The sequence below is a fragment of the Camelus dromedarius genome, chromosome 7, assembly GCF_036321535.1.
Source record: "Camelus dromedarius isolate mCamDro1 chromosome 7, mCamDro1.pat, whole genome shotgun sequence".
In the NCBI taxonomy this organism is placed as follows: domain Eukaryota; kingdom Metazoa; phylum Chordata; class Mammalia; order Artiodactyla; family Camelidae; genus Camelus; species Camelus dromedarius.
Genome location: NC_087442.1, coordinates 76,760,428 through 76,781,413, shown reverse-complemented (window position 1 = coordinate 76,781,413; position 20,986 = coordinate 76,760,428). Strand labels below are relative to the sequence as shown.

The 20,986-nt window shown below is 42.4% G+C and overlaps 1 protein-coding gene and 1 long non-coding RNA gene across 2 annotated transcripts in view; one reads left to right on the top strand and one right to left on the bottom strand.

The window, feature by feature from the left end:
- The window catches only part of ATXN7L1 (ataxin 7 like 1), a 260,052-nt gene that overhangs the window by 20,649 nt on the left and 218,417 nt on the right, over window positions 1–20,986 (top strand). The gene's annotated exons all lie outside the window — the stretch shown is intronic.
- LOC105093028 (uncharacterized) lies at window positions 8,541–20,806 on the bottom strand. The gene is made up of 2 exons (XR_004137724.2): window positions 20,334–20,806; window positions 8,541–11,295 (listed from the first exon to the last, which is right to left on the bottom strand). It is a non-coding gene; the product is annotated as an uncharacterized LOC105093028 (long non-coding RNA).

Here is a 20,986-nt window from a genome sequence, read left to right as displayed (position 1 = left end):
CTTATGTCATTAGGGAATTGCAGATTAAAACAACAGTGAGCCACCTTCCCATACCTATTAGCATGGCCAAAATCTAGAACACTGACATCACCAAATGTCGGCCAGGACACGGAGCAATATTCTACATCCTCCCATTCATCGCTGGTGGGAATGCAAAATGGCACAGTCACTTCAGAAGACAGTTTGGCAGCTTCTTACAAAACTAAATATACTCTTCCTATGTGATCCAGCAATCGTGCTCCTTGATGTTTACACAAATGAATTGAAAACTTACTTCCACACAAAAACCTGCATGTGGATGTTTATAGCAACTTTATTTATAGTTGCTGAAACCTGAAAGCAACCAAAATGTCCTTCAGTAGGTGAATGGATAAATCAACTGCGGTACATCCAGACAATGGAGTATTATTCAATGCTAAAAAGAAATGAGCTATCAAGACACAAAAAGACACAGAGGAAACTTAAATGTATATTACTAAGTGATAGAAGCCAATCTGAAAAAGCTATGTACTGCACGATTTCCAACTGGAAAAGGCAAAACTACAGAGACAGTAAAAAGATCTGTGGTTGCCAGGGGTGAGGCAGTGAGAGGGATAAACAGGCAGAGCACAGAGGATTTTAGGTCAGTGAAACTATTTTGTATGATTGTGTAATGGTGGATGCATGTCATTGTACCTTTGTCCAAATCTACAGAATGGCAACACCAAAAGTGAACCATAAATGTGAAAGATGGACTTTGGGTGACAGTGATGTGTCAGTGGAGGTTCATCAGTTGTAACAAATGTCCCCTCTGGTGGGGGACGTTGCTAGTGAAGCAGGCTGTGCACATGGGAACTCTTTACTTTGTATTATATTTTGCTATGAACTTAAAACTATTCTAAAATAAATAAATAAATTAAGTCAGTTTCACCAGGTAATAGCAAAGGCTCAACCAAAGCCAATTCGAACTAAAGACGCCACCATATGCCTTCATTGGCCTGGAGGAGGGTAGCGGAGGCTCTTTTTCTGAAATGCAGGAAGTAATACATTTCCACTGGACACAGCCATGGAAATAGACTAGAGAAGTTTCTGTAACCCTGGAAACAAAGCCAGATATATCATTTCAGTCTAAAGGGCAGATTCTAAAGAGCCCCAGTGCTATGAAATGCCATTATTAATGCTGCACGTGTAGTTTCCATGCTACACATGCCAGTCGTGGGAGGTGTGGCAGCAAAGTCCGGATGGAAAGATCAGTCCCTCTGGTCCGAAATTAAATAAGTGTGGGAGAACGTTTAGTGCGAATTATTTCTCTTCTGAAGCTTAGAAAGGTATTTTCTGACCGGTCAGAAAGCCCTTTACAACTGCTGCCGGCTAAAAGACTAAAAGAAAACAACCCCATGGGGAAAATAATTGTCCTTCCTCAAGACTTCTGAGGAAGTTCGTGAACATCAACAGGAAAGTGGACGCAAATAGCTTACACATCACGCTAGGCACTGCAGTTTGGAGGTTCATATTTAAATGAAAATAACCATATAGTCCAGCCCCCTCCCTCCTTTTTAGAAGCTCTACCAAGACCCAGACTTACAATTTTGGGTTCTTCGAAAGGACCTTGAAAGGCATTTAGTCTAACTTGCAACCCAATGCACGAATCTCTTCTATGACAGAAACCGTCTTGCTACCTCTGCTTAGGGAGAGAGAATTTGCTATTCTCTAACACTCCTCATTCCACTGGGAGGACATTTTTGCTTATTGTTAGCAAATCCTGCCTCCATCCAACTCCCAATCACTGGGGTTTGCCTGCCCTCTAGAACCGGAGAATCGGAATATTCCTCTTCCTGGCTCTAGCCCTGATTTGCTGTGTGACCTTCAGCAAGTTACTCAATTCCTCTGTGCCTCTGATGTATCCATTAAAAGGGAGATGATACCTCCTAGGGTGGAAATGAGGCTGACATATTAGCAGGATGCCTAGCTTATGATCAGCAGTCCATAATTATTAGCGTTTATTATAATTAGGTGTTATAAACAACCACCCTTCCAATAGCTATGAAACAGTGATTCTATCATAAGGTTTGCAAGGAGTAGAGCCATTCAGATGGCCTCGGTCAGTGATTGACTGTCTTCCTGTGGATGGCCAGATTTGGGGGCTACACACTTCAAGGGTTTAAACGACATCCACAATTATCCTGGGTTCCACCTGGTCCCCTTCTGCATCACTATTTGGATGTGACCTCACTTCCCCAACAGACAAAGTTCTCACATGTTCTTATTTCTTTGGCACCAGCTTGCCAGGAGGTTCCACCTTTAACCCCTGACCTCTGACCCACAGCAAGCTGGACTCTGGCTGTGCCCCAATTCACGGTAGTGTTCAGTTTAGCAATCTCACTTTCTGGAATTGCATAACAACAGAGATGCTAAAAAAAAAAAAAAAGTCTTACATGTTGCCAAAATTTGGCAGCACACACTTGGGGAGAATTTGAGGCCATGCAGGAGACTACCATGCATCAGTTGAGAAGCACTGTCTTAATTAAAGGACTTTATCTGGGGGCCCCCCTAAGATACAGAGGAATCCAGACTCTCCACCACAAAGCCAGGCCTCGTGGAGACCAGAGCTCCATCCAGGAGCTGGAAGGTTGCTTAGGATACAACGTGGCTCTAACAACTGGGTTGTAACAGTAAATAAAATTGCCATCTGTTGTGCTCTTAATATGGGCCAGGCACCATGCCAAGCATTTTACAAGTGCTAGCTATCTTTGTTTTAAATCTGTTTAAATTGTGGAATAAAATACTCTTAGATTAAAGTGTTGAAAACAAATGTACAGCATCACGAACAATCACAAAGCAAACACTTGTCTAACTACCTCCTCGGTGAAGAAATATATTACCTCCAAGCACAGCAGAATCCCCCTCCCCTGGGGACTCCCTCTTGGCCCCAGAGCCCTCCCATCCCCCAGAAGCAGCCACTCTTCTGACTTCTGTGGTAATCTCTTCTTTACTTTTCTTTATAGTTTTCTCAACAATATATGCCATACAACAGAATCTGTACAGTATAGTTTATAGTTTAGTTTGCTTATTTTTAAGGTAAAATTATATGCTATGTATTATTTCTTTGGTTTAACATTGTGTTTATAAGAGTCATTCATACAGTTCCCTATAGCATAGCTCATTCATTTTCAGGGCTGTAGAGTACTCCATGTGTGACTCTATCACAGCCTGCTTATTCATTCTACAAGTGATGGCTATCTGCATTGATTCTAGCATGAGGCCATGAACAGAGTTCTGGCCACGAAGTTGCATATGTCCCAGTGTACATGAGACATTCCTCTTAGGTACCTCCAGGAATAGAATTGTTGGTGTTGGAACGTGCATGTGTTCAGTTTTACTAGATAAATGCCAAGTGTTTTTCCAAAATAGTTCTACTCATCTACATCCCACCCCCCACAGCATAAGGATTTCCTGTTGCTCCACATCCTCACCAACACTTAATGTTATCAGATTGTTCAAATTTTGTCAATCTGATGTGTGTGTGTAGTTTTAATTGTAGTTTTAATAACTTTTTAAACTTTAAATACAATAACTCGTACTTTGTACATTCACCTCTATCTTATGACTTTAGCTTAACATTGTGTTTATAGAATTCATCCTTGTAATTGCCTGTGGAATCTCACTGTATTTCCCTTGTTATTAGAGATTGATCACATTTTCATATATTTTTTAGTGATGTTAATATCCTTTTTTGGAAAGTGCTTATTCAAATCTTTTGCTTGTTTTTCTACTGGGTTGGCTGTCTTTTTCTTATTTATCTGTAGATTTTTTTTTCAACTTTTAATTCTGGATGCTGGTTCTCTGATGGTTTCATGTGTTACAAATATCTCATGTATATCTATTTAAGCCTTACAACAAGCCTGATAAATAAATACTATGGTGTCTATTTTATAGTTGAGGGGAACAGAGCAGTGCCTTAGAAAAGTCTAGTGACTTCTTCAAGGTCATCCAGCTAATCAGCATCAGAGGTGGAAAATCAAATGCAGATCCACTCAGCTTGAAAGCTGGCTCTTAATCACTTGGCTGCGCTCAGGGCTGGGGACCACCAGCCCCTCTTTACTGCTCTGTGGGTCTTCAGCCACTTCTCTCCTCGGCTTTTATCTTCTCTCCTCCTTCCTTGCTCGTGACTTGGGCTTACTCATGACTTCCTCTTCCTGCCTTATTGCATGACCTTTCTTATGTCCCCTAGTTCCAAATGTTCCCCATCACTTGAGTTCTTCTTCACATTCCCTGAAGGAGGTCTCATCAGCTCCATCTGGCACTGTCCCCTTCAGGGCAGGCTTTCATGCCGTAGCATGGTCACACTCAGGCATTCTCTGGGTTCAGTTGGCTGTGGACTAGGAGGCAGAATTACATGGTCACTGGCCTCGGGTGGAGCTGTGGGCTTCACGACTGCTCTCCAAAGCAGGTATCTCCACTGGATCTTCACTTTTCAGGCTAATCCGTCTCCTGCTCCTTTGACATCCCATCATCATAATGACACCTCCCACCCTACCTGTCCCACAAACCTGGGAGTCTTCTATGATACCACCCTCTTCCACACTCCCCATCCAAGCCCATTGAAGCATCAGTTCCTATCCATTCTGTCACCTAAATAACTCTTAAATCTACCCACTTCTCTCCACTTCTGGCCTCCTCCTTAGTGGTACCTAATCCAGGTACCACCATTTCTCATCTGGACTCCCCAAATAGCTGTCTCATGTTACTTTCCCCTCTTCCTCATCCATTCTCCACACAGCAACCAGAGGGATCTGTTCAAAATGCTGATCTGATCATGTCATATTTTTTGAAACTTTTCATTGGCTTCCCTTATCCCTTAGGATAAAGACCAAAACCCTTAAGGGAAACCCCAAGGCCTGGCAAGATTTGGCCCTTGCCTCCCTCTTCACTCTCCTCCTTGCTCTCTGCTGTTTGCCCTCTGGGAAGGTTTTTAGTCCTATTGATATGCCAAGCTCCCTCTTCTCCCCACAGGGCCTTTGCATGTACCGTGTGAACTGCCTGGCATGCCCTGGTCACTCCTACCCCCACCTCTGCATGGTTAATTTCAGGCCACAGCAGGGCTGGCCTTTCTGACTTACACAGGCAACCTGCACATCCCTGCGTAACTGTTATTCTCAGTTGTAGGCCAAAAGTGGTTCATGTAAACAGCGAGATTTTCTCGTCTTTGTATCAGACAGGCAAAGATTGAAATGACTGATCATATCCTGTGCTATTGAGGCTGCAAGAAAACACGCACTGTGATTTGCAGTCTCATTCAGATACAATGAGTGGTAAGAAATATAGTAGCATTTATTTTTTAACATTTTCATACTTTTTGAGCTAGCATTTCCATGTCTATGAATTTATCCTTTAGAAATCAATACTCCCACCATATGTAAAAAGATATGCAGAAAAATGTTCTTTGCCACATTTTACAGTAGTGAAAAAGTGGAAACAATACTTGTCTATCAGTAAGACACTAGTCAAACTGGTACATCCATAAAATGGAGTATTACTCAGACATTTAAAAGAATGAGGTAGCTTTATTTGTATTCCTGTGGAAGAATGCCTAAAATATAGTAAGCTAAAAAACATAAATTAAAAAGAGTATAGTTCCCTTTTTATGCGTCTAAAATATATTGCATCTGTGTTTTTAAAAGTTGGAGGAAAATGCACAAGCCTATTGACAGTGGCTGTCTCTGGGGAAAGATGAGTTTTTTTTAGCAGGGGTTCTTTTCTGTGTTATGTATTTCTGTAATGTTTGATTATGCTATTTTGTTATTATAAAATAATTTATAACCTGAAAATATGTAATGCAGAGAAAATATAATTACATCACCAAGTCTATAATGTCTCTCTTCTCCCTAGAATATAAGCTCTCTGAGGTCAGCAAATGCTTCTATCCTATTCAGTGCTATTTCTTCACAGCCCAGTCAGTGCCAGGCATATAACAGGTGCTCATTAAACACTTATCAACAGCATGAATAAATGAATGAATGAACTGTTTGTATGACCCTCTAAAGCATGGTATTCGCTCAGAACTCCAGAAACAGCCTGTGCCTACCTCCCCACCTTGAGCTATACTCTGCACTTTAAAAACTTGTATAAGTGCTTCACCTTTTTACAACAGTCCCATCAGGTTCTTTGCTGAGGCTGAGCTTCAGGGATGTGGTTCTGCTCTACCACTCCCCACCCCAGCACCCAAAAGGAGAAACAAAGTGGGCATATAATTCCTTTAGTATAACTGGCTTCCCCAGTTCACAGATTCTCGAGAAGCCAGAATGGGTTTGGAGAATGAGGAATCTCTTCATAAGTGATCTCCATCTGACATGCTGCCAATACCCATTGGGAAGGAGAAATGCTTTTGAATGGGTAACAAGACTGAAATTATTTACAAATGAGCCTTGCCCACTAGAGAGGGTTTGGGCTTTGCTTGTATTTGATTTCTCTCCCTCCCCTGCACTCTGAGGATGCTCGTATTGTAGCCAAATGAATGCTTTGGCTTTTGTGATACTGAATAAGAGTATGCGGAGAGGGAGACCAAATGGCACTGACTAGGGAGAAGGGAAATTGGCTTATCTTCCCCCAATTGAGGGATCCCTGACGTACCTCATATAGAAGTATAGTACTGGTGGAAGAGGTCACTCAAATCCATAGGAGGGTCATTCTGTAGTAAAAAGTACTTTCAAATCCCTGGTCTGGTCCTGAGTGGCATCATAAACCTGATTCTTTGCCGATGGAGCGGTTATTGCATGAATTACTCTTTAGAATTCCTTGGCAAAACCAGACAGTAAAGACTACTGAGGTGGAGCCTTGGCCCCCATCTCCAGACTGCCACCATGATGGGGTGCTCTTGAGAAGCTGTCAGTTGGTGGGGTTTGATGTCCTGAGATTGCAGCTGGGCTGGCCCCTGGAGGCCCCACTGCTAAACAACAGGGGAAGAGTTCTGAGAGCTGAGAATGGAGACAGGTTGCCCTATCTCAGCATCGTGCTGGTGGTGATCATGGCTCTTACATGCAACCCTCACTGATGTTCAAGACCTCCCCTTCCCACCTTAGAGGAAGCAGGCCTTGGATGAAGCCAGCCAAGGGGACTTCTGTGAGGTCTGTAAGTGGGGGGACTCCCTTCTCTTCCTGGAATAAACACTGAGAGGGCCAAATATGCACAGAGAGGGCCAAGGAGAAAGCAGGAGGTGCAGGTCTACCTTGAGAGATGAAGAAGGGGTCTTGGGGGCTTGCATGGGGTTCAGTGCAGCCCACCAACGTGGAAGCCTGGACACAAGCTCACCTACAATGGTCCCAGCTAGAACTAGTTTGGCTGGGGTGCTCCCCTTACCACAGAAAAGTAGCTCTGCCATGAAGCCTAGGGACACCTTTCTACAGAAAGCAGCTTGCTTTGAGGGAGCTATGACAGCCTGTGGCATGTCCTTGACTGTGTATTAGAATCTTGGGTTGCTGCCACAGTTCCTGAGAACACATCAGTGCAATTATAAAGCACATCAATGGGACAGTGATTCACTCAGCAGAAATCTAAACAAACTACTCCTTTCTGACTCCCATTACAGCTTTTCATGAAGGGAGGCGTACGTGCTTTATAGTAAAGGAAAAGAATGTGTATCACCAGTTCTTACTTGCAGTAACTTATCTGCAAATTAGTAAAGTGACTAAACCCCTTCTGGGAGATACACTGAACCATGGAAACAGAAACAAAAATTTCTGATCTATCTACAATGCCTACACTGGAAGGTTCAAAACAAGGAGCTCTAGGGGTTTGAGAGTATCAGATAAAATCCTGCAGATTTCTCAGTTAATTTTGTTGAAAACCTAGTCCTTTAAAAAGAAGTACATAAGAACATAAGAGGAAAGACTGATAAGTACAACTACAAAAAGTAAAGATTTCTGAATCTACATGTGTGAATACCCCTGCACACATATAAACCTATCATAAAGTTAAAACGCAAATAGTAAATTAGGAAAAATATCTTGCAACTTATAACACAAAGGGTTATGTAGTTTAAAATACAAAGCTTTCACATTTCGATGAGAGAAAGATAAACACTCTAATAGAAAAACGAGCAATTTATTAAAAAGAAATACACATCATCAACAATCAGAGCTACAACTCAAATAACCAAGAGATGCAATTCTTTACTGTCAGACTGAAAAAAATGAAAAAGAATAACAGATACAGCACAGAAGAGGCCATGAGTGGGAACTCTCATACACGTGGCTAAGCTTGACAATTTAAAAATTTTAAATGCACATCCCCTTTTACTTATCAATGTCACATATCAGAAAGCATCCTAAGCAATCAAGAATGTGTGAAAACATTTAGCAGCAGAACACATTCATTACAATATTGTTAATAATAAATAAAAAGGAAACAACCTAAGTGCCTCCAACTGAGGATTTAAATATGGTTTCAGAATAACCTTTCACTAGAATACTATGCAGCCTTTAAAATTGATTATTTTAAACTGTGATTACATCTGTCCATTTAACTATGTTATTATATAGTCCTAAGTATATGCTTTTATATAGTAGCCATATCTAGATACGTATATATGGAATGCTCCTCCAAGTGGCTTGGTTTGGAGATTGGCAAGCTGAAATATGTAAATATGACAGATCAATAGATAGAGATATGCATCTTTATCAAAATATTAACACTTATTTGTGGGTTTATGATATTCATCTTATTTATATGATATTCATCTTATTATATCTGAATTTTTTGCAAAGATTGCTTTATATGCAAGGGGAAAAAAAAACCCAACCATTTCAAAAATATAGAATGCACTTCTTGGCAAATACCCTTAAGCTGGAAGCATCCTTTTGGCCATGAGGATTCCCAAAGTAAGCAAAAAAAGTCCAAACTGGATCACTTAGAATTAGGGTGGCCATACAATTTATCATCAAAACAAGACACTTTAGAGACTGAAAGGGGAAGCTACTAATAACTTTGCATAACCCAGGACTCCCTAGGCAAGCTCAGCCTTTTCATCAGCCTACTTAGAATGGAAGGTCTGTTGAACTTGTCTTTGAAGATGACCCACTATTAGAATGTTAGAGGTGAACCACAAACACAGAGACTGCCCTCTTATCAGTACAACTGGGTACAATTTCTCAACATGCCGGCCAGATGGCTGAAGAGCCTGGAAAATTTCAAGTTTCTCACCTAATTAGCTCATTCAGATCCATAGAGTCCTAATTTTAGAAATTTGTTCTTGATTAAATAGTATTTCTCAAAGAAATATGCCATTTGATTAAGAACACACAGTATTATTACCCATCTTATCTCACCCTATAGATTTTCATCTTGGAAGCATCATGTTGCAGTTTGAAACCCTTTCTGATTCCAAATCCCCACGTGTCTTGCCTGTTTTCCACTAAGAGCTTTGTTTGAGGAAACCAACTACGTGACCTGAGGTGCTTTACTTAAGATGGTCACTGTTCCCATCCATCACTCTTCTGCCCACTGGCTATTTATATCTTCCAGTCTTTTGCGGCCCAGTTCAAATTCCTCCTCTCTCCCATGCCTTCACCTTCGCTGCCCACCACAGTAACCTGTCCTGCTCAGACACCTACAGCATCTATTATCTGCAAATCAGATCAGCACCTCCTCACAGGCTAGTCTGTTTTCCAGTGATTGATGGCTTATGCATCACCCTGAAGCAAGACTGTATGCGCCTTGTGGACACAGCAACTCACCTGGCACATAGCCAGGCAGGATCAGTCCATCAACCTCTCTTATTCTAATCATAAAATGAGGGTTGTAATTCCTTTAGATACTCCGCCTCTCACCCCACCTTGGGTGTTTGCAAAGCATTATAAGAGACAATTATTCAATTAGCCAAAGTTTCTGAATGCCAAGGTATTTGCATAGGTAAAAAAATGAAAGTCTTCTCAAGTGAGGCAACCGGTGATGTCTTTCCCCCCTTAAAACACCGTGAAATGGCACAATGAAGATTCAGAACAAAGACAGAACAGAATAGTTCTGTCATAGAGTAGTGTCTGCATGTTCAAGATGGTCCCTTGGGAGCAAAGGATGAAAGCTCGGACAGGCTCTGTCAACACATGCAACACTATCACTCCTATCTTACAATATTTTACTTGTACTTTGACTCTCCCTGTACAGGGCCAACAAGGAAGCTCACCTGGGGATCAATGCTCCAACATCTGCCCTCACTCCCTAAGAGTCCAGCACCTGCCATCACTTGGCATTGATCACAAACTAGGCAGCACAGGGTTGCTAATCAATCGTGGGTCAATCCATAATTGAGACGATACTCTTTGGACCTCCTGCTGCCAAATTTGTTAAACTGATAGACGTGTCAATGTCTCTTCCTCCAAGCCAAGTTTAGGATGACTTAAGCTGTAGCTGAAGGGTGAACAACCAAACTGAGTTACCAAGATCGTTTCATTTCTACCATCCAAAGCACTGTGTTTCTCATACACAGGAGTCTTCTTGGGAAATCTGCCACCTCAAATGCATTCATTGTAACCCACATCATTCTACAGTACTTTACAATTACACACATGGTCAGCAAGGGATGGTGACCCCTGTTCAAGCAAAAAGTAAAACTCCCAGTTGAGCTGTTAACATAGACAGAGAGAGACCAATAACCCCCTTCCTTCTGCTAGTTCATCTAACACCTTAGTGAGCTTTTGGAAAAGGCGCAGCTTCTTCAAGAAACTTTATTTCCACCTGTTAGAAGATAGTCTTCATATTCCTGATTTTGTTATAACAAGGCACTTTTGTGCCATCTGCCAGGAAAATTGTTACAATAAATCTACGATGTCTGCGATGTGAATGGTAGTCCCTTAAAAGTGGCCCAACTGTGCAGTGCACAACCAATGCAGCAGCCTGGCCAGGGGTAACCTCAGTGAGAGGGAGGCGTGCTTTATTTTACATCCTCTCTGCACCTCAATTTCATCATCTATAACCTGGGAGTAATAAAAGCTATCCAGCATGGTTGTCAGTGCTGATCAACCTTTCCATTAAAATAGGAAAGCAATGGTCTGTAAAGGATTCAGAGAATAAGACATGAGCACATTACTTGATTATCGCATGAGAACTACTTCCATAAGATAAAGAGCTTATGTTTCCCTTGATTCTACAAACACAATTCATCCAATAACATAATTTGCCCTTCATATGTTGAAAGTGAAAAGACTTGGGTTTCTCTCGTAGCAATGACGGGTCCCACAGCCCCACCACACCCTCGCCAGGTGTTGGCGTGATGGAAGAAGCCCACGATGGCAAAGTAGTTGATGAGGGCTAGGTGTTCATTCTCTGGAAACAAAAAAGAAAAAGAAGAAAATTGGAAATTAATCGCCTTATATCTGGATTTCTGGATCCCCTCACTGTCATTTGGGGATGGATAAACCTTCATTGTTGGGGAGATGGCTGGGTATCACATGATAGAATGTTTGCCAACATCCCTGGTCTCTGCCACTGGATGCCAAGATACCATTAGAACCCCTCCACTCCCTGTTACAACAACCAAAAATGTCTCCAGACATTGCCACATGTCCTTGGGGTGGGGTAGGGTAGAGAGGGGGGAGGCAGCATCATCGTCCCTGGTTGAGAAACACTGGCCTGTATGGAAATGTAAATTTAAAGTCTTAGAATCATTTTTGGGAAGCAGTAATCTATGAGTGAGCTGGCCTCCAAACAACGGGGACTTCAAGCAAACCTGAGCTTAGCTCTGCAATGATTGTTTTATGGCTTTAAAGACACTACGCTTCTACTTCCTGTCATAAAAGTATAACCCAAACTTCGGCCTCTCATTTCCAGGATTTCCTCCTTTTGAGGGCTGGAGGAAAGGTGTTAGATGGGGATGCTGGGGGCTGACCTGAGACATTGTAGTCTAGGCAACCCCTCTTCCCTACTCACTTTGTACCTGGCCACCTCCTGGGGCCTGGGGACAGCCATCTTCTCTTGAATAATGGTGATGGCACCACACAGGACTGGCATGAAGTAAAGCTAGCAACTTTCAACTGTACTACTCTGACTTTCATATAAGTATAAGCCTGTTGCTTAATTTCCCACAGCACAGCTACCTATGACCAGGTCATTAGAAAACTTGAGGGAAGCAAGAGAAATGACAGCCCAGAAAACCATACAATGGGATGGATACTGGGTTGAGGGATTCTAGAGTCATAGCTAGGCCATCCCAGTCAGTTCCCCTTCTGGACGCTCCCTGGCGAGCTCGCATCCTTCAAGAGGCTCTCACCTGCGTCTTCCCACCACCTGGGGGAACTTTGGTCCTCTGCTCTCTGGGAGGTGCAGGGGGCCAGTGCCTGTCTCAGGCCTGCTCCCTCCCTCTCCTCCAGGCTTCACTTTCCATGGCTCCTACTCCCCTTCCAGCATGACTGACAGATGGGAACATCCACAGAGTCTCCCCCACTACCCACAGGGGTTGGCCTTTTCAGAACACACGAAAGACAACCTCTCAGCAACTCAGTTCCTTAAGTCTGATATACCTGCTTTGGAAAATCATCTTGGCAGAGGCTTTTACCAAGAGTCCAAGCTTGATGTAGCCACTGGGTTCCCCTTTGTGGTACCCGGTGAACAGGAAGTGAAGTCAGGCTCTGATGATCTTCTTGACCTGGCCCAGTCTCCATCATGAGATGTCTTATGACAAATGCTGAACAACACACATATAATGCACCTCCCAGGAATAAAAAAAATACTTTTTTAAGAGATAGAGTACTATGGTCTGAATGGTTGTGTTCCTCTCTGAAAATTCCTGCTGTAGTTCTAATCCCAAAGGTGACAGCAACAGGAGGTGTGGCCTTTGGGAAGTGATTAGGTCATGAAGGTGGGGTCTTCGTGATTGGGATTATAAAGTCCTTTTATAAAAGAGACCCCAAAGAACTAGTTCACCTCTTCTGCCATGTGGGGACACGGTGAGAAGGGGCCATCTATGAAGCAGGAAGCACTCACTGGACATCAAATCTGCCTGCTCTGTGATCCTGGATTTTCAACCTCCAGAACCGTGAGGAATAAATTTCTGCTGTTTTAAAGCCACTCAGTCTGTGATATTTTGTTGCAGCAACCCAAAAGGACTAAGACAGAGTATCCATAATGAAGAAAAAACATTTTTTTCTAACAGACAGCAAAACATATTATAAAACAAGAGTAATTAAAAGAGGAATTGGTGCTGGGAAAGACAATTCAAGCACTGGAACACAAAAGAGCTCAACACTATTTACAATAGCCAAGACGTGGAAGCAACCTATATGTTCATTGACAGATGACTGGATAAAGAAAATGTGGTGTATACACACACACACACACAGACACACACACACACACAGACACACACACACAGTGGAATACTACTCAGCCATAAAAAAGAATGAAATAATGCCATTTGCAGCAACATGGATGGACCTAGAGATTATCGTATTAAGTGAAGTAAGTCAGATGGATAAAGATAAATATCATACGACATCACTTATGTGTGGAATCTAAAAAAGAGATACAAATGAACTTATTTACAAAACAGAAATAGACTCATAGACACAGAAAACAAATTTATGGTTACCAAAGGGGATATAGGCGGAGAGGGATAAATTAGGAGTTTGGGATTAGCAAATACTAACTACCATATATAAAATGGATAAACAACAAGGTCCTACTGTATAGCACAGGGAACTGTATTCAGTATCTTGTAATAGCCTATAATGAAAGTGAATGTGAAAGAATATATATGTCTATATATAACTGAATCACTATGCTGTTCACCAGAAACTAACACAACATTGTAAATCAACTGTACTTCAATTTAAAAAAAAAAGAGCTCAAAAATGAACCCATGTATTTGGGAGGTAAATACATGATGGATCTTTATAGAAGGGATAAACTATTCAATATATGCCTGGGAAAATTGGTAACTGTTTGGAAAAAGATCAAAAATTAATTTTTAATTTAGTATCATTAGCTAAAAATGTCTGAGATCTAAATGTAAAAACAAAAACCTATTAAGCATTAAAAAAAAAAACCCACGAAAATATTTTATGACCTTGGAGAAGGTCTTCTTAAGCAAGACACAAAAAATAAAAGGCCTCAAGGAAAAGCCTGATACATCTGACTACATTCAAATGAAAAATTAAAAAAAAAGGTATAGAGAAAAGATGCCATAAACAAGGTTAAAAGAAGAAAATCAAGAAGCTTGAAAATGATACTATTTTCAAACAGACAAAAGACATAAATCTTGAATGTATAGAGAATTCCTACAAATCAATAAAAAGATCTTAAAAAAAAATACCAATAACAAATCATTAGAAGATACTAACAGTAATTTACAGCGTGAAAATACAATGAACATAATAAGCACGTATGCTCAAAAACATACCAGAAATGAGGGAAATGCAATTAAACAAGCTACTTTTATCGTAACATTGGCAAAAATTAAGATGCTTGAAAATGTGGAGTGTTAATTAGGGCGTGAGGAAATGGGTGCATTCCTCTGCTGTTAGTGGGAGTATAAAGTAGTCAGCTACTTCAGAAGACAATTTGGCAGAACTATTAAAATTTAACATGTACATACCCAGCAATTCTACTTTCAGGGAGAAATACTCCCTCATGTGCTCAGAAAGCATATATAAAAATAAAGATGTTGATCACCCTATTTTTGTAAAACCAGAAACCTGAATGTCAATCAATAAGATAATAGATAAATAGACTCTGGAACATTTTATGGAATATTAGGGAACAGTTTAAAAGAATGAGGTGTTTCCATATGTAATGACACGTAATAGTATGTGTGAAAAAGGAAAGTTGCAGAAAAATAGCTGCAAAATGGTCTGTTGCATCTGTCAGTCTTATTTATGCTCATGCAAGGCTTCTTTCTCAACCAGGGATTAAAAAAAAAAAATATATATATATATATACACATACACACACACTATATGTAATACATATACACACACATATATACACATATACATATATATGTATGTATCTCTGCAGGATGATGCTATTCATGTTATTTAAAAAATAGAACAGAATGAATACCCAGCAATATCATCTACACCTGTAATGATAAATCTATACAGGTGGTAAATGTATGGAAAATGGTATGAAAAAAATGTCTTCAGATCTGGGGCCAGGGCGGTGACCAGTTGGAAGGGGATATTCCAAGGGAATTTCCCCCTTATCTCTACTGTTTTACTATCTCATGAGAACGCATTTATACATGATTTTTAGAATTCAGTACTAAGTTTCTTTTACAAAAGAAAATAAATTTTTCTCAGAAAAAAATTAATCATAGACACTAGTCGATTTACTATTAAGACAACTATTTACATTGTCATGCAAAGACTATTTCGTCTCCACTCACACTGGGGATTTGGCAGTTCTTTTGCATAACAAAAGGATCTTACAGGGTCTTCCCAGGACAAAGGGATATTTACCCTGCCCTGAAGTCAGGATGGAGTTTCAGGCAGAAGAAGTTTCAGACAGAGGTCTCCACCAATTGATGCAGGGCAGCAGGGCAGCAGTCCCATACAAAAGAAAGAGAAGAGCTTTCGTTCCCTTTCGAAGGAGAAGGACATAATCAGAAACAAACACAGAATCAGAGGTTCGGCCTGTTTCTGACTGACAGCTGTTGTAACTGCATGGCATGATGCATTGCAACTAAAGTCATAATCATAGAGAACATTTACAATTGTCCACTGCGTGCCAGGCCTATGCTGAAGGCTCAGTACCAGGAATCTCTCTTAATCCTTGCAACGATCTGAAGAGAAGAATCTTAGTACCCATTTAACAGATGAGGAAACTGAGGGTCAGCTGGATTAACAAAGATTCTCAAGCAAATGACTCAAGCGCAATTCTAATTCACGCCTGCCAATCTTAAGCCTGTGCTCTGGCCTCCCCAGCACTGCCTCCCCAACCACAACACTGATGAGTTCGGAAGGGTGGGCAGGCTTTGCTCCAATTAATGTGTGTACAGTAATGTTAAATGTATTTACTTAAATTTAGGTTAAGGGCTCAAATGATTTCTACAACAATACTAAAGAGAAGCTATCTTTTCTTCTGCCTTACCCCTGAGACAGATCAGTGGTTAGGGATGGGGCTGGCTCTACAACATACCGGGGAGCAGAGGTCTCCTCAACCTGCAGCATCAGAGCTGGTCCAGGGAGCCCCAAGTGATCAGTCACAGATGAATCTGCTGGGGGTTTCAAGGCAGCTCTACCTCTAGGTAACATACTCCAGTGTTGGCTTTTCTGCCCTAGTCAGAATGCAAATTTCAGGTTTTTGTAGTGATGTTTATGAACAGAGTCCGTATTTATTCAGATCTGGCACATGGCTAGGACCTTATATGGAAACCAATAACCAAGAGCCTGGAATTCCTATTTTCTTTTCTACTCCTGTTGCTACTGGGGTCTTTGATCCCCGTCCTGTTTGATCCAGCAACAGGAGAGGAGGGGGAGGGGAAGAGGCGGGCAACCTTATCTAACAAGTCGAGGGAGACAGCACACCTGCCCTCCAGATGCTGGGAGCTTTTATAAAAGGTAACAACGTATGTAACAAATTTCCCCCTAAATTACAATTCTCAGAGAGAGTGGGTTAGGGAAATAAATTTAGAGAGAAGAGTGGCAGATGGGATAGATGGATTCAATTAAGGCAAAGAACATCAAACAATTCCAGGGATGCCTCATTTTAATGGAACATGTCATTTTCTCCTCGTCGCCTCCAGGTAACTCCCAACAACAGACTACGTAGGAAGTAGGATGCACACACAGCGCCTTGACCCCAGCAGGAGTGTAATATCCTCAAATGAGAGAGCTAATATTGCCTCTTCTCCTATTCTCAGTAATGTGGTGAAACAGCACATGAATCAGACTAAGCGAATGCAGGCTCCATATTTGATGCGCATTTCCACAGAACCAGGTGGTAGTCAAATTAAATAGGTATTTTCCATTGTCAACTCCATTGAACTGATTTCTTTATTTGGTCTATGGGAGAGTCTCCTTTTTAATTAAACCAACAACTGTCATTTTTCTAAGAAAGATAATAAAACAATAAAAAAATATTTACACCCCTTTTATCTTCCTAGACATCAATCATGTGGGAAGAAGGTGTTACGCCTTTGTTAGACAGTTTTATCACACAGACATTATACTAACATGCTTTAAATTACTGTTTTGCAGGTTAGTTTGTTCCTATTAGGGATGTATAAGATTCTTGTTGTCACTAAGAATATTTAAGACTATTTGCTATCAAAAAGAATTCAAGTCCACAATAAATTTCCCATATACATAGTTGATATATAAGTAGAGACATGTAAATAATAATATATATGCACCATGTTGACCCAAATATGACTCCCAACTGACTTCAATTTTCATCTAAAGTCAAGTATAAAAGTCCAGTAGTTGAATGAGCAACGTTTTCTTCATTCTCTGGCTCCCAGCGGTGTAATTTAATTGACAGCCATGTTATCCATAGTTACGAAGTCATAGGTGGGTTATAGTTTCACAAAGATGGTATTATCTCTATAAGTTGGAGAAACTGTGGCAGGCTTTGAGTAGAAACTACAATTATACCCTATAACTCTAACTGCAATCATGCATACACGTTCTGATTATTAAACATAAAATGTTATCCAAAGTCTTATTTTGTAGAGATGCCAAATCACTTTTAGATTCCAGCCCATACTCTACTAGGTTGCAAACTAAAATCCTCCCAGCTAGAAAGGAATACTATTTGGGCCGTCATACTATCTTCAGGGTGCGTGCAGAAATAACTTCAACTTGAGAAATGCAGCTAGGGGAGTAAACCCATGTTAAAATAGTGAACTGTGGCTTTGTTTCTTCTGCGTGTTAGGTGCACTGACTTTTCCGATGATAAACAAGCTTTGATATTTTGGGGGGGGGGGTGGCTTAAAGTGGCTCCCAGGAGGGGAGACAGAACTTTCTAGAAGCTCAAGTCACTGGCTCCCAGCCCTTGGGCTTGAGTCCCTTCATCACTGTACCCTCCACATACGTCGAGGAAGGTAGGATGGGAACAGCCACCAGTTTTGTGGCATCACTGTCAGTAAAGACTTTTTTCCAATAGTTACATCATGACCTTGTTGTTGGCGAACTCTCTATAAAGTAGTGACTGAATTTATATATATATATATATAATATATATATATATTATTGAAGCATAGTCAGTTTACAATGTTGTGTCAATTTCTGGTGTACAGCACAATGCTTCAGGTGATTGAGTTTAAGTAGCAAAAACTCAAGTACCCAAAGGATAAAGATAAGTTACAAAACTGAGCGTGTGGGAGATACTAGTGTAAACCAGTCCCATAAAGCTGCCAACAAATTTCGAGGATGATACACAATTCACAAGAGGCTCAAATGGGGAACAAGGGAACGCTGCTCAGACTTTTTCTGTTTAATATAGTAAGGTTTTTTTGTTATTCCATCACTTTCCACCCAAACCATTCTGTATTGGTTATGTATTGCTATGTAACAAGTTACCTCAAAACTTAACAACTTAAAATGACAAATGTTAATGAAAAGGGGAAATGTTCTAAGTACAGAATCTAATTACGTCTACCTTTGAGCTCTCTCTCTTCTTTCCTTCCCCCAAACCCAGCCATACAACATACTCTCCAGTGAGGCACTTTCGCCAGTGTCTCTCATGTTTGTCTCCTCTTCTCCACCTCCATGGGACCACCAAAGTTCAGGGCCTCATTTTTTCACACCAGGAATAGGGCAGCACTACTTTTCTTACCAGCTTCCATAGTCCAATACATCCTGGACGCCAAGGCCAGAGTAATCTCTCTAAATCATGCTTTCTACTTATCCTTTTTACCGCAGAAAGCCCACTAGTGGCTCCTCATTGTCAAACAAAACCCAAACTCTTTAGGCTGCCATTCCATGCCGGCCATAATTTGACCCAGGCCTGACTACAGAAACTCATCGCTCCCAAACCCCAAATAATAACCACTATCCCAGGTAAACCACACTTAACACCCAAACACACCTCATTCATGCTCAGCTTAAAGCCTCTGCTAACACAATTACTCCCCCTTCCCTTTGCAAGGCCAGTCTTCACCTTACCATTATCAATCCTCCCCCATTTCCAAGATGTGGAACAGATCCTATCTTCTCTGTGACACATTTTCTGATTACTCCAAACTAGATTTCAGCTCCTCCCATGGACAGGCACAGCTCTGAGAGAGTGTACCATTCATGGTCCAGGCCAGTCACTGGGTACCTGTTGTCTTTTCCAAGGAGCTGGTTAAGTTTCACACCTTCCTTCTTCCTCAGAGACCACCAGACTGCATCTCTGCGAGAGCTGGGCTAGGTCTCATTTGTCTTTCTCTGCTGAGGACGGCTAGTCCATGACAGGCAATATTTGTTGAAAAGACAGATGGATGGATGGAATGGATGGATGATTGGGTGGAAATGTCAAGCACTGTGTCTGGCATATAAGAGGTCAACAAGAAATAAATATTTGCTAACACCACCAATCCTTAAAATGAGAATTCTCCACTCAGTGGCACCTCAGCCTTTTAATGGTTCCTATGTAGGAACCGTTCCAAAGAGAGCAAAGGCAAATGAAATTTATCTGGGTCTGACCAAGCCCGTTCACACAAACATAGTATCTGAAGACCAATCCAGAGCTCCTCCTTCATCACCCATCCTAACTCTGACTTTGAGGTACAGGACACTAGGTGCAGGGCCGTTAGGTGGCACAGCCAGGGCAGAATTCAGTCAGTACAGAACAACTCCAAATCCATGTGCTGCAGCCATGGGGCAGAAACAGAAGTTGCGAGAACTAAAAGGGTGCTGGCGGAAATGAGGAAAAGATATGGATTGGAGGTTAGTGTCCATATATGTTAGGTAATTCCTAGTAAACAAAAGGATTTTTTTTTTAAGAGAGAGATATCAGATGACCTTTTAAGCCTTTGCTGCAACCCCCTGGGGGGGGGGATCTCAAAGCATCAAGCGTCCAAAATCCAGAGAAAATCTAACGCTTCCTTTCCAGCTGGCCAGAGCAGTTAAACCTGAGGTGAATTCTCCCAAGAATCAGATTCCTGGCCATGGGTTGCCTGCGCTAATCCGGGCCACTCTTACCTCACAGTGTGGAGCGCTGGAAGCTGCTCCAGGGGCTTGGCCCCACTATCACTATCTTCTGAGAGTGGGTGAATCCGCTCCCCACTATCGTGATCTTGGAGCAAAGTCTACGCAGTGGTTCCCTGAGAGCCAGAGACACGCATCGTGCGGAGAATCTGGGGGAACCGCGGCCCTGAGTTTTGAGCTTGGAATGCCCAGCACCCGGAGATGATAGGGCAACTCCTCTCGCCCCAAACTCACCTGCTTTTTAGAACCACTTCCATCTACCCATTGGTTTCAGCTCCCAAAGGCATCCGCAGAATCCTCTACAGCCCAAGGTCCACCGTGAAAGAGAAGAAAGGGTGTAGGGAGTGGTGGCTGGGAGGAGAGGTCACCAGGGTCCCCTCCCTGGTTTGGGGTGGTCATCGGAGGAGGTGGGCTGCTCGGCTCCTCCCCAACTAAGCAGGGAGATCCCCGCGGGGGCGCCTCACCGTGGGCGACCGGGACTGGCGAGGGAGGGACGCGCTGGAAGGGAGCAGGCAAAAACTTTCCGTCCTCTAGCGCAACTCTGATGGGAAGACCACCCTTACCACAGTCCCCAGGTAGCGCCGCTCCCAAGTCATCCCCGACCCCCGCCCGCACGCCCGGCCCCTCCGATCCCCGCTCGCGGCAGCGGAGAGGCCGGCAGTGGCGGCGGCGGCGGCGCCGCAGCATCCCAGCGGCCGGCACGCTGCAGCCTCCGGTCCCGGGCACGCGGCCCCTCCCCTGGCGGCGCGGGTGCGGGCCTCGGGGCGCCTCTCTGCTGCCTCTGGCGGCCGCGGACGCCGAGAGAAGAGCCGAGTCGGGCCGGGAGCCGAGCGCCGACTCCTCCTCCTCTCTCTCCCCTCCTCCTCCTCCCTCCTGCCTCCTCCCAT